Below are 13732 nucleotides of genomic sequence, written 5' to 3'. Positions count from 1 at the left end.
TTATTATTTTGGCTATTTTAACATATGACCACAAATTCTTGATCACCACCCCCTCCTCCCACCAGAGATAGTGCCAAATATGAAACCATATACAAGCCCCTAAATCCTTGTGTTTAATTTAATTAATTAATTTATTTATTTATTTATTTATTTATTTGCTTTTTAGGGCCTCACTTGTGGCCTGTGGAGGTTCCCAGGCTAGGGGTCCAATTGGAGCTACAACTGCTGGCCTACATCACAGCCACAGCGACTCAGGATCTGAGCCACGTCTGTCACCTACACCACAGCTCATGGCAATGCTGGATCCTTAACCCACCGAACAAGGCCAGGGATCAAACCTGTGTCCTCATGGATGCCAGTCAGATTTGTTTCCACTGAGCCACAGTGAGAACTCTAAAGCCTTGTGTTTTAAAGAGCAATGCTTTTTATTTGGCCTCCCAGGCCTCCCCTCAGTCTCAAAAGGCTGACTCAAGTGTTAATAATTAGGAAACATAGGTTACAGATAAAAACTAGTTAAAATGGTCTCCATAGTAAACCAGCTATAATGGAAAAAAATAAAAATCATTATATAAAAAAACATTTTAAAAAAATGAAAAAATTAAAACAGTCTCCATGATGTTATGCCATGCCTTGGCCCGTGAATGTATCCTTACCAGTTTGTACAAATGATTTCTTCCTTGCTTGATTGCTTTCTTTTCCTAATGGTTACATTCTAGTTAGAGTTATATTGGACCTAGTATTTTCTTTTGTAATTGAAACACTCCCTATCATCCCTTTCCTGTAAACAACCTTCTTTCTAAAGAAAAGTTCAAGAAATGATAACCTCAAAGACAATCGGAAACAATCACCTGAGCAACTGAGAACAGACTTGATGACTGTGAAATGATCTATGGAGGGAAAATAATACAGACACCTTCATCAAGAACCCTGTCTTCCAAGCTAAACCTATGAAACCCCTTGTTATCTCCTCTCAGAGGAGGACACAGTTTTGAGGGATTAGACTGCTGTGGCCTCCTTTGCCTGGCAAAGCAATAAAACTGTTCCTTCTGCTTTGCCCAAAACTCTGTCTACAAAACACCTGATCACAACTCATTAAAAGTGTCAAGGTCACAAAAGACAAGGAAAGACTGAAAACCTGTCACAGGTTGGAGGAGATTAAATATCTATGCATTTCGCATAATACAATGTAGTATTTTACTCTGGATCCTGAAAAAGGACATTAATTGAAAAACTGGAGGACTCAGAATAAAATCTGCAGTTAAATTAACTGTACCAATTTGTGTGTGTGTGCGTGTGTGTGTGCACGTGCGTGCGCTCTTCAGGGCTGAATATGCAGCATATGGATGTTTCCAGGCTAGGGGTCGAATCAGAGCTATAGCTGCTGGGCTACACCACAGCCATAGCAACTCAGGATATGAGCCACATCTGTGACCTACACCATATCTCACAGCAATGCTAGATTCCTGACCCACTGAACAAGGACTGGAATCTTACCTGAATCCTCATGGATACTAGTCAGATTCATTTCCGCTGAGCCACAATGGGAACTCTATACTGTACCAATTTTTAATTTCATAGTTTTGATAAATATACTGGTTATGTAAGATATTAATATATTTTTATTTTAATTTATTTACTTTTTTGTCTTTTTTTGGGGGGGGGCTGCACCTGTGACATATGGAGGTTCCCAGGCAACGGGCTGAATAGGAGCTGCAGCTGCTGCCCTACACTACAGCCACAGCAATGCCAGATCTGAGCTGTGTATGTGACCCATACCACAGCTCATGGCAACACCAGATCCTTAATCCACTGAGCGAGGCTGGGGATCAAACCTGTGTCCTCATGGGTGCTAGTCAGATATGTTTCCACTGAGTCACAATGGGAACTCCAAGGTATTAATATTAAAGAAAACTGAGGTGACAGATTTGCAACTCCATCTAAATCTAAAATGATGTCAAAATAAAAAAAATTAAAAGCAGCAGTTCCCGTTGTGGCACAGTGGAAATGAATCTGACCAGGAACCATGAAGTTGCGGGTTCGACCCCTGGCCTTGCTCAGTGGGTTAAGGATCTGGCATTGCTGTGAGCTGTGGTGTAGGTCACAGACACGGCTCAGATCCTGTGTTGCTGTGACTGCAGTGTAGGCTGGCAGCTGTAGCTTCAATTCGATCCCTAGCCTGAGAACCTCCATATGCCTCTAGTGTGGCCCTAAAAGGAAAAAAAAATTAAAAGGCTTTATATCAATATATGCATCTTCCTGACACCATTATGAATTATGCATCATTCTCACAGATGGAAATTTTCAATACCCTAAGAATTAACCCTTCCAGGAGCACAGCCCTATTTAAGTCATAGAAAGAGCCCTCTTCCTTTAGGAGTTAGTAGACCTCTACTTTCCATATGGGGAAGGTGCTTGAATGAAGTCTGTTTTCTCATCTGTAAAATGGAACAGTAAAACACTACAAAGCAAGAGAAAACTGTTTAGCCTCCTCCATTCCCCTCGTCACTGCCAACCTTTGTAGGTTATATTGACAACATCTCAGCTGTTCCATTTGATGTCTAGTCACCTAATTTGGGTTGGAAGGGAATTGGGAAGTATTAGAGTCTCTCCTGCCAATCACAGAGAAGCCTGGGTCTGCCTTTGCCCAATCCCACTAAAGCTGAGGCATAACATTGTCCCATTAACTAGACTAAACTACTGTTGGCCAAGGACCTTGCTTAATATGGCATACTTCACCCAATGCATCTTAAACTTTCTTGTCCAATGGACAAAATGCCTATGATTCTCTCATGCTGGCATCACTTGTCTGCTGAGTCAAAATTCTCCAAAAAAATTTTGAGCTAAAAATGATAACTTCTCTAGCAACTTTTATATTCTACTACCATTAAAAATCTTGAAAGGTTTAAGGTGGCTAAAACATAAAAATTGGCTAAAATATTATCCTTCCCCACTTGATCCCAGCCTAATTGCTATTTGACTGCCACTAATCAATGCTACTTTTTTTCTGAACAGAAAATGAACTGTGTATCTTTAGAAAAGAATGGGCTCTAAAGGAGTCTGATTTCCCCAAACAGTTGTATTTCCAGAAACATTTTTTTCTTTTAGAAAATGAATACTTGGAACAAAGGCACTTTAATCATCTCTACTGCTCTGCTGAGTAAGAATAAAATCATGGGGTTGTTATCCCACATTTCTGCCTCACAGAGTGCAGTTTCTAAATAAGCTGGATCATTGTAATCAATGAATCATGATTCTTTAGAAAATCAAGAGGTACGAGAGAGGCAGCTATGTCTAAATGCACAAATTCAGGAAGACTAGAGAGGGAGGAGGAAATAATGAGCATGCGGGACAAGGAGAGCAAACATAGTTGGCACTGGTAGTGGTATTGAAAGAGAAAAGACACTCAAGACCAAAATACAGACTTGGAGCAGGATTCACTTTCTTTTTCCTTTTCTAATTTTTTTTTATTTCCCCGATACATTACTTTTTTTCCTATTGTACAGCATGGTGACCCAGTTACACATACATGTATACATTCTCACTTCCTTTTTCTTGATGAGTATTATAAGACAGTTTTGTTTTTGTTTTTGTGTTTTGCTTTTTAGAGCTGCACCTGCAGCTTATGGAGGTTCCCAGGCTAGGGACTGAATCAGAGCTACACCTGCTAGTCTGTGCCACAGCCACAGCAACACAGGATCTGAACCATGTCTGCAACCTACATCACAGCTCACAGTAATGCCAGATCCTTAACCCACTGAGCAAGGCCAGGGATCGAACCTCCATCCTCATACATCCTATTAGGGTTTGTTAACTGCTGAGCCAGGAAGGGAACTCCTATAGGACAGTTAAAATTTGTTTCTTCTTGTTGTGATGGTCCATATATTTGGAGATACATATGAAAATTATTGCATGCCATAATTTATTCAATCTTTCTTCTCAGAAAATACTACAAATGATTTGGTCAACAAGTTTTGAAGTTTTACACTGTTAGCAAAATCTTTCCTTTAAGAGTGCATTTTTTTTTTTTTTTTTTTTTTTTTTTGTCTTTCTGCTATTTCTTGGGCCACTCCTGCAGCATATGGAGGTTCCCAGGCTAGGGGTCGAATCGGAGCCGTAGCCACCGGCCTACGCCAGAGCCACAGCAACATGGGATCCGAGCCGCGTCTGCAACCTACACCACAGCTCACGGCAACGCCGGATCGTTAATCCAGCGAGCAAGGGCAGGGATCGAACCCGCAACCTCATGGTTCCTAGTCGGATTCGTTAACCACTGCGCCACGACGGGAACTCCCAAGACTGCATTTTAAAACATGTAAATATATGGAGTTCCCGTCATGGCTCAGTGGTTAGCGAATCTGATTAGGAACCATGAAGTTGCGGGTTGGATCCCTGGCCTTGCTCAGTGGGTTAAGGATCCTGTGTTGCCGTGAGCTGTGGTGTAGGTTGCAGATGGGCCTTGGATCCCACGTTGCTGTGGCTCTGGCGTAGGCCGGTGGCTACGGCTCCGATTCGATCCATAGCCTGGGAACCTCCATATGCTGGGGGAGCGGTCCAAGAAATAGCAGAAAGACAAAAAAAAACAAAAAAACAAAAAGAATAAAAAAATAAAACATGTAAATATAGTGCATGTATACAGCAAAACATTTCAAAAAGTACTGAAAGTGGAGGTCCCATTGTGGTGCAGCAGAGACAAATGTGACTGGTATCCATGAAGATGCAGGTTTGATCCCTGGCCTCACATTGGAATCACGTTGGGATTCCAATGTTGCTGTGAGCTAAGATGTAGATTGCAGACATGGCTTGGATCCTGCATTGCTGTGGCTGTGAGATAGGCTGGCAGCTTGCAGCTCTGATTTGACCCCTAGCCTGGGAACTTCCATATGTCATGGGTGGTTGGCCCTAAAAAAAAGCAAAAAAAAAAAAAAAAAAAAAGTACCGAAGGATATAAAACTAAAAGTCTTCTTTTTTTCTTGCTCTTGCCTGATACTCTTCTCAAAGACACCCACTGTTAATAATGTCTTATTTATATTTCCATTTTAATGAAACCACATATGAGAATTTTTTTTTGCAAGCAGAACCATAGTATATACACTGCTCTGCATTATTTTTTCACTTCAGAAAATATTTCCTTGTCAGACTGTATTTTTTTTATGGTTGCCATTTTTAGTGGATATGCCTAATTTATGTAAGCATTCTTGTGTTGATGGACATTAAATTTATTTGGATCTATTGCAAAAAATTAGTGTGAATCATATATTTTGTTCACAAGCATATCTGGAGCAGAAACTCCTAGAATTATAATTGCAGGTCAATTACAAGCTATGTATTCTTAAATATTGACTGTATAATTCCATATGGCCCTCTGCTGTTATGGGAGTGTCGGAACATTTATAGACTTAGAAAATCCTCTTCTGTAGAGGTGCTTTTAGTCTCCACTAGGGCAGAAAATACCAAACTATTGATGTGTTCAGCACTTAGTGAAAAGACAAAAGCACAGCTTCTGGTTCTGTACTCAGGAGATCATACCTGAATGTGCCATCTCAAGACAGACACTGGAAAGTAGTTGACACTCAAAAATTATTTGTTGAATTAATGAATAAATTGTGACAGTGCTGATATAGAGTCCTATGTGTTCAATAGTATTAAACATTAAAAAAACTCATTGCTTAAACAAATAAAAAACAAATTTTAACAAAATTTATTTGCATTTTTGTGCTAATAAGGAAGATACATAGTTTGAGATAAGTAAAAAGAAATGTTCAAGTTTCTCACAGTAGATATTCTAAATGGCCAATTATTAATTTCTATTTCCTCTATTTTCTTTGGATGATATTTGGCCTATTGTGATTTCAACCATATTATTATTAATGTATTTATTTCTTAGGTACATGTTTAAATGCTTTTTATTTTATGACTTTCTTTCACTTTGTTTACAAACTTTCTTTTTAGATTTTGGCAAAGATACTTCAGTATCCTCATCTGTGAAATGAAGTGTTCGGTTTAGAGGTTCATCAGGGTTCTTTCTGGTTCTAAGAGTTGGGGAAATCCATTAGTATCAGGTTCAAGGGAATAATCTGCACCTTTGGCATTATAGGGGTTTTGTATTTCAGTGCATATCTTCCAAATGAGGATGTCTGGTTGCCTTGGACATAACTAAAGGGCAAATATAAATAATTAGACTTTAGCAGAAGGGGTCTGTTCTTCAATCAGTTCTATTTCTCTGCATCCTCACAGCAAAGATTTTTTTTTTTTGCTCAAGTTTATATCTATTCAAATAATTAGTTTTATTTGCAGCAAAAATTGCCAATCTGGAAAAGATATTACTCCTTTGGGAATTCATAAATTTCGTTTACTAATTAACTTACTCTGAAAGCATACTAGAATGCCCTTTAAATAAATATCAAGTTAATCAAATAACATTTATATAAACCTTGATTTTGTGTAAGGCTCAATCACTTATGTCATTTAATGAGGGGCTAGATAATGATTAGGTGTATAAACCAAAACAAAAGATAATTCTACAATTTACTTTCCCAAGTCCTATGTTATTTAGTCAAGTAAAAACCCCAAATTATAGATTAATTCTCAAGACCTTCAGCTTTCTAAGATGCCGCCTTGATTCTGGCACCCATAATAAATGTTTCCTTGGCACTAAGTTGTCCATTAATCAATATGAGGTATGTTCTGTATTTTATTTAATCTCAAGAGAGACTTTCTCAGTGAGATCAAAAACTGATTTATGTTTTTTCATACTAACTTGAAATGCATGCATAACCAACATGCAGAAATCAGAGATGGAAAAACTCTATTGGTCTAACCCTGTTCCCAGACTAGTGCAAAGTGGGGTGTTCAAAGGGAGGGAAAAATGAGTCCAAATGGCCACCAAAGACACATGTATAAGAAATGAGTGTCAACTCCCAGCACCAGGTATAAGCTGATCCCGCACCTGACAACACCAAGATGAATACACTGTACCTTAAAGATGAATTTCCAGGTGAGGTGGTATCCTGCTGAGGTGCAAAGGAAGACAAGTCTCAGTCCCACTCCTGGATCCTCAGTTCTGATTTGTGAAGGCCAACAGGTGCTGCCCTGAAATTCATTATCACAGCCTTTTATATATGGAGTGAAGGAGTTACAGAAATCCCTCAACCTTTCAAGGTCATTTAAACCAAATTAGTAGCAGAATTAGACCATATCTTTCCAGGGACATTGTAGATTTCCCTTGTGGTGAGAGATGACTCTAAGCAAATTCCATCTATTGCTACCCCTCCCACCCCAGGGGAGGAGAGCTTCTGTTTTGGCAGATCTCATGGGTGCCATGACTTGGCCTGAACCAAAAGAGATGACTTAGAACCTGTACTGGATTATCCATGTCCCCTGTTCCTCTGAGACTTGTGAAAAGCCATCCTCTGCCCCTCAATGTGCAAAAGGGACTGGAATGGTGGAACGAGTCACTATTGGGTGTAACATTACAGGAAGACTTAAAGAGGCATCTTGTTCTTTGGGGCCATTAATCCTTGAATAGAATCTGGTGATGACATATCACGGTCTGCTTAGTTCTCTACCAGCTGAAGCAGGAATTGACCCCTGGTGAGTGTTTTCCAATAAAATGCATCCAAGTGAGATGACTTCTCATTTTAGAGTGGCTCTTATCCCATTTTAGAGGAGCACATTTTGTCCTTAGGAAAAACACTTAGAGAATACTCACTCATCTGATAACAAAAATAGCTCTGGTTTTCAACAAATCTTTCTGCTATGCTACTAACTGCATACTCATTACTTGGTTCAGTGAATTATAAATATACAACTTACATTACATGTGACGACCTTGTCTAATATTGATGTTCAAATTTTATCTGGTTGAAGTGGTAATATTTAATATTGAATCTATGAACGTACTTCAATGAGTCCACTTACTTTAAACTGGCTGAACAAAATTTTACAGAGGAAAGTGGTTTTCATAAGGAAAGAGAGGAGTTAATTCTGAAACCACTTGTAGAGTACCACCTATACAAAAGCAACAATTTAAAGAAAGAAAATCTCAATGAAAAATGTATCCAAGGAGGACATTGAAACCACAGATGTCTATCATTTATACTTCAGAAAATGCAGTGAAACTAAATACTAGCAGGTGACAGATTATTAAATGACAATTTCTGTCTTTAACTCCTGATGAAATAAAATTCATATTTTATGGGAAGAGGAGAAGAATTTAAATATAAAATTTTTCTTTGATCATTTGGGTCTCTTTCCTCCCCTTTAGTGTATGTTGTGTGTCTGCATTAACCAGACCTCCTTAGGAGAAGACATGGCTTCTTAATCTCATCCAGGGTCACAGCTCATAGGTAATAGAAGGAGACTGGGGTTCCGGTCATGGCTCAGTGGTTAACAAATCTGACTAGGAACCATGAGGTTGCAGGTTCTATCCCTGGCCTTGCTTAGTGGGTTAAGGATCTGGTGTTGCTGTGAGCTGTGGTGTGGGTCACAGATGCAGCTGAGATTCTGCATTGCTGTGGCTGTGGTGTAGGCCGGCAGCTATAGCTCCAATTGGACTCCTAGCCTGGGAGTCCAATTGGAGCAGGCCTAGATAAGGCAAAAAGTCAAAAAAAAAAAAAAAAAAAAAAAGAAGGAGATAACCTTCCTTCTTCATCTTGTAAGGGGCCGTGGCACCCATTGATAGGGATAGAGTAGGATAATTACCAAGTAGTTGTAGGAGTCCCAATAAGGGACCGCAGATAGAAAGGGACATCTGGGGAAATTTGGGAGATCACAAATAAGTTAATAATTGCTCAAGAGGGCCATCAGAAGGAACAAAGCAGACTTGCTTGACTAGTGGAGGCATGAGATATGCCTCAGGTCACTGGGTGGGGGATGGGGTGAGGGCTGCATTCAAGTTCATACCAAGGACAGGAGTTTAAGGACCACCATTCTACTGATATGAATAAGCACCATGACAGTCCTAGTTTGACCTTATAGGGTCAAATACTCTCTTACTGGATACCAAGGAAGAGCTACTACTCTACTTGAAGAAAGAAGAAGAGGCAGTCCTTTCCCACCCCCACTCCCCTTGGATTATAAAAATGTAGCCCACCTAATCCTTGGGGCAGAGCATCCTTGTCTGCCTGCTTGCATCTCTTACAAGTGTCGTATCTAAATAAATCTATTTCTTGCTTGCCACTTTGTCTCTCACTGAATTCCTTCTATTCTGAGACAGAAAGAAGCTGAACCTCAGTAAGTCCAGACTCTGGGTGAGTGATTTTCATTTAAAATCCATGGGTTCAAACCCCACTCTGGGTTTAGGCTGGGTTTGAGTCCTGGCATATGGGTTCAAGTCCCAATCTGGGTTCTGGCTAGGTTCAAACCATAAGTGCTATCAGTTTCACCATGACCCTCTATATTTGTTTTGTATGCGTAGATATGGATTGTGTAAACCATCAATAATATATAATTTAATATACAGTCCTCTGTCTCAAAAATTTACATAACTGTGCTTTGAATTCTAACTGGCAGAACAGTTCTTGGAACTTTCTGAGAGGCTGTTTTCTGGTTATAATCATCAGTATGGCTCAAATAAAATTTTCCATTTCTTACATCAACTGATTATTTTTTTTTCAAATATGTATGGTGTAGCCAACAGGAAATCAGAGATAACCCACTGGGAGTTTATCCTGAACTGGTTCTTGGTATGAAGCATAGGCCCATTGAGCCCCACTGGTTCCTTAGAAGTTCTGGTGAGTTCCCCTGACATCCAGATCTCATTGTGAAACCAAGCAGGGCCCTGTGCACTCCTGGGCACACAAGGCTTTCTTTCTGTGGCCCCCATTTCTTGCTTTTAGGGAATAAACTTCAGCCTCCATGACCTTCCCTGAGTTCCAAAGGGCAGGCTCAAACAGTTGCTCATCAGGGAAGGGAGTGGATTCAGAGACCCCAGGGAGGAGCAGTCAAGAAACAATAGTGCAGCCTTGGGGCAGGGTCCTGGTTCCTCCTCAAAGTATATAGATAACAATATTTTTGGGTTCTTCTACAGAACTAAACCCCTCAATGAATGGAATACAGTAATGAAGCATTCTTTATTCTGGAAAGAAGACCACCAGACCACTGAACACCAGCTTTGAAAACAACGCAAGCTTGCCTCTACCCTGATCCTTATCCGTGGCCCTATTTTTCACTCCCCAGACTGTAAAACCACTTCCCAAACTCTCCTAAGTGGGGAACAGTCTTTGAGGCATAGGCCTGCTGTGACCCTCCTTTGCCTGGCAAAGCAATAAAGCTATTATTTCTCCTTCACCCAAAACTCTGTCTCCATGTTTCTTTTTGGTACCAGCGAGCAGAGGAAGAGTTCTGGCTATAATTGTGTGAATGATGATCCTTAAAATTTTATTCAAACTATTCTTACTTAAAACTTGGAGTCTTTTTTTTTTTTTTTTTTTTTTTTTGTCTATTTAGGACAATCTCCTCAGCATATGGAGATTCCCAGGCTAGGGATCGAGTCAGAGCTGTAGCTGCCAGACTACGCACAGACACAGTAATGCAGGATCTGAGCCTGCAACCTACACCACAGCACATGGCAATGCTGGATCCTTAACCCACTGAGCAAGGCCAGAGATTGAATTCTCATCCTCATGGATACTAGTCAGGTTTGTTAACCACGGAGCCATGATGGGAACTTCCCCATCTTAAAAAATATATATATATATATATTTCTATTTTTTCAATTATACTTGGTTTACAGTGTTCTGTCAATTTTCTAAAACTTGTCTTAAGGGGCACTGGTACACTACCTAGGCAGAATCCAATGAGGATCTGGGCAGGAGGCCTAAGAAAACATAGGTGGCTGGGTTTTGTTAAGTTTGGATTAAATTGAAAAAACAAACAAACAAAAAAAAACAAATTGACATGTGGTCTTGAGAGAATTAACACATATCTTTTCTAACAAAGTAAGACTTGGTTGCTCCAATTTGTTCCTGCTTTGTCTGAGACACCTTCCTCTACCCCCCTCTTTCCCTCTTCTCCCAGTAACAATTTGTTTCAAATTAGCCAACTGAGAAGAATGTGTGCCCCAACCCAACCAATGGGAAGGGAAGAGATACACTGCCTGTGTTAGAGATAAATAGGAGAGGGGGGGGTCTTCCTTCTTCATGCACTTTTTGAGCACTCATGCCCTTCTGCAGAAATAAAGAGCCTTGTCAAGATCTCCCTGTGTTCGTGTGTCTCACTTTCCAACACTGACGATCCCAGCCAAGGTCACCTTTCCCCAACACTCTGAACCGAGAAAAATTTTGCTGGTGAATTAGAATTAATTCAAATGCCTGAATTATTCAGCTCTGAAGAATAAGGGAGACCCACTACAACTAGCAAGTAAATACTGCATGACCAGAGGCCGATAATCTAGTACTCCAAGCACCCATGGTAACTGTAAACTGTTGAAAGGAGAAACTAAGGGAAAAAAAAAAGAGTTGAACTGTTTCAAGGGTAACGCTTTGGTTAGCTAAACTCAGAAGCAAGGACACATTTGATCCACCATACTGTCCTCAGAAACTTGTTCAGATTATTTCATATCTGAATTAGACTACCAGATTAATAATGGAAAGCCTAAAGGCAAAAGAGCGCCCATGCAGGCAACCACCTATGGGTTTATGTATGCTCGCAAGTACTTAAACGGGAATTAAAGGAAACCCCACCCTGAACTGGCCAAGATTGGGTTCTTGTTTGGGGCACTCCCAAACTGATTTTTTTTTATGGACTGTTTTCAAGCCAATGGTCTTCTGGGTCTCTAGCAGTAGGGTCTGCCAGAAACAACAGTGGTAAAAATTTTTCTCTTTCTAAATTAATTAGCAGGGAAAAATATGTTTAGGGCTACCTCCTTGGATCCTTTGAATTGGAAAAACTTCTAAATTGTTAAAATTGAGAGAGCTCTCATCTTAAACTATTGTACCGATTTTTGTTGGTATGCAGAAGCCCCCAAATGTTTTAAAACTCCAAAATAACCTCATTAAAAGATTTATTGCAGAAGGCTAATTAAAGATTAATGATAAAAATGTACCTATAACTTTAACTATTGCTCCCCTCTAAACCTTATTTAAATAGTCATTCTAAAATAATCTTTTGTCTGAATTGCCTTCCCCATCTGAAAACACTAGTACTTGTTACAATGGGACCATCTGAAGTTACAGGCTAGCCTCTTCAGATCAAATGTGAACCAAGGGCCATAGTTAAAAGTGAGGCAGTTATAGGGATGGAGTAGGATAATTACACAGGTAGTTATAGGAATCCCAATAAGTCCCATAGATAGAGAGGGAAACCTAGGAAATTTGAGAGCTTTTTGGAAAGCATCAAATGACTATGTGAAAGTGACCATCTCTTTAAAATATAAATTTCAGGAAGGTAAAACAGAGCAATAGGTAATTTGGAGCCTGACTTAGGTACAAATAGAGATCTTAAATGTCTTCTCCATAAATATTAGTAAAAAGGATTTAGTGATCTGGGCAGGTGATCTGGATTTGTCCCATCTACCAGAAACCCAATTTGAATCCAACCCTTTTTGTTATTGATGGGTTTTATATTATTGTACCTCATTCATGGCTGAAATTTGGGGATGGAAATGATAGGGTGTCTCAAGTCAGCAACTGCAGGACCTGGAGGCCACGTTCCAGAGGAACCACTACCCAGACATGAGTATGTGCATGCAGGAGGAGATTGCTGTGTGGACCAACCTCACCGAGCCACACGTGCAGGTCTGGTTCAAGAACTGGTGAGCCAAGTGGCACAAGTGCGAGGGTAACCAGCTGCTGGACCTGTGCAAGGACGTCTACGTGCCCCGGTTCAGCGGCCTCTGAGGATGTGTATGCCGCTGGCTACTCCTACAACAACTGGACCACCAAGAGTCTGGCGCCAGCACCACTCTCCATCAAGAGCTCCACATTCTTCAACTCCATGAGCCCGCTGTCGTCACAGTCCATGTTCTCCGCCCCCAGCTCCATCTCCTCCATGACCATGCCCTCGAGCATGGGCCCCGGTGCCATGCCCAGCATGCCCAACTCGGGCCTCAATATCAACAACCTCTCCGGTCCTCACTTAACACCACCATGTCACCGGGCGCCTGCCCTTATGGCACACCCGCCTTGCTGTACAGCGTCTACCCCCGGACACATGCAACTCAAGCCTAGACAGCCTACAGCTCAAGTCCAAGCAGCACTCCTCGTGAGGCTACAGGCAGCCTGCAGGGACCGGCCTCAGGCCTCAAAGCATGCCACTACAACAGCTGACCTCCCAGGAGGGCCAAGAGGACCAGTGGTGGGCCCGGCACCCCTGGGGCGGGCGCTGAGGACCTGGCGCCTCCACGGCCCCTTGCTCCCCACCTCCCCACCTCTGGATTGGTTTTGTGTTTGCTTTCCTGGACCCCACTCAGCCCTCCAAAACAAGATAAAACGAAGCAAAAAGACATCAGAGAAAAGTGCTGGAGAAAAACCAAAACGGATGAGCTGCAAGTTTCCTCGGGATGGTGCCGGTGGTTCGTGTTCGCTCCCTCCCAGCAGGACGGGCTGCTCCGCGGAGGGGATGCGGCGCGGGAGGAGCGGGCCGGGACCGGTAGCTCGGAGGGAGCGCTCCCATAACCCGCGTTCCCGCCGAGCTGGACCCGGACTGAGCGGCCTCGCCTGAGAACTGGAGCGCCACGGAGCCGGGGCAAGCCTGGCCCCTGGCAGGGTGCGAACCTAAAGGCCCCCTCTGAGCT

The 13732-nt window shown here is 41.5% G+C and overlaps 2 pseudogenes across 1 annotated transcript in view; one reads left to right on the top strand and one right to left on the bottom strand.

Annotated features, from left to right (window-relative positions):
- Positions 1-13732, bottom strand: part of LOC146399379 (protein FAM240B-like) — a 134704-nt pseudogene that overhangs the window by 36903 nt on the left and 84069 nt on the right. The window contains exon 2 of the transcript XR_014817643.1: positions 6976-7089. The product of XR_014817643.1 is annotated as a protein FAM240B-like (transcript). The remainder of the gene's footprint in view (positions 1-6975; positions 7090-13732) is intronic.
- On the top strand, positions 11613-13265 carry LOC110258542 (pituitary homeobox 1 pseudogene; annotated as a pseudogene).

The sequence above is a fragment of the Sus scrofa genome, chromosome 10, assembly GCF_054392235.1.
Source record: "Sus scrofa isolate SSC_HxYL_T2T_F1_AM1 chromosome 10, Sscrofa_HxYL_maternal_Yorkshire_Landrace_v2.0, whole genome shotgun sequence".
NCBI lineage: Eukaryota > Metazoa > Chordata > Mammalia > Artiodactyla > Suidae > Sus > Sus scrofa.
The sequence above is the reverse complement of the archived record's forward strand: the minus strand, read 5'-3'. Positions and strand labels throughout refer to the sequence as shown.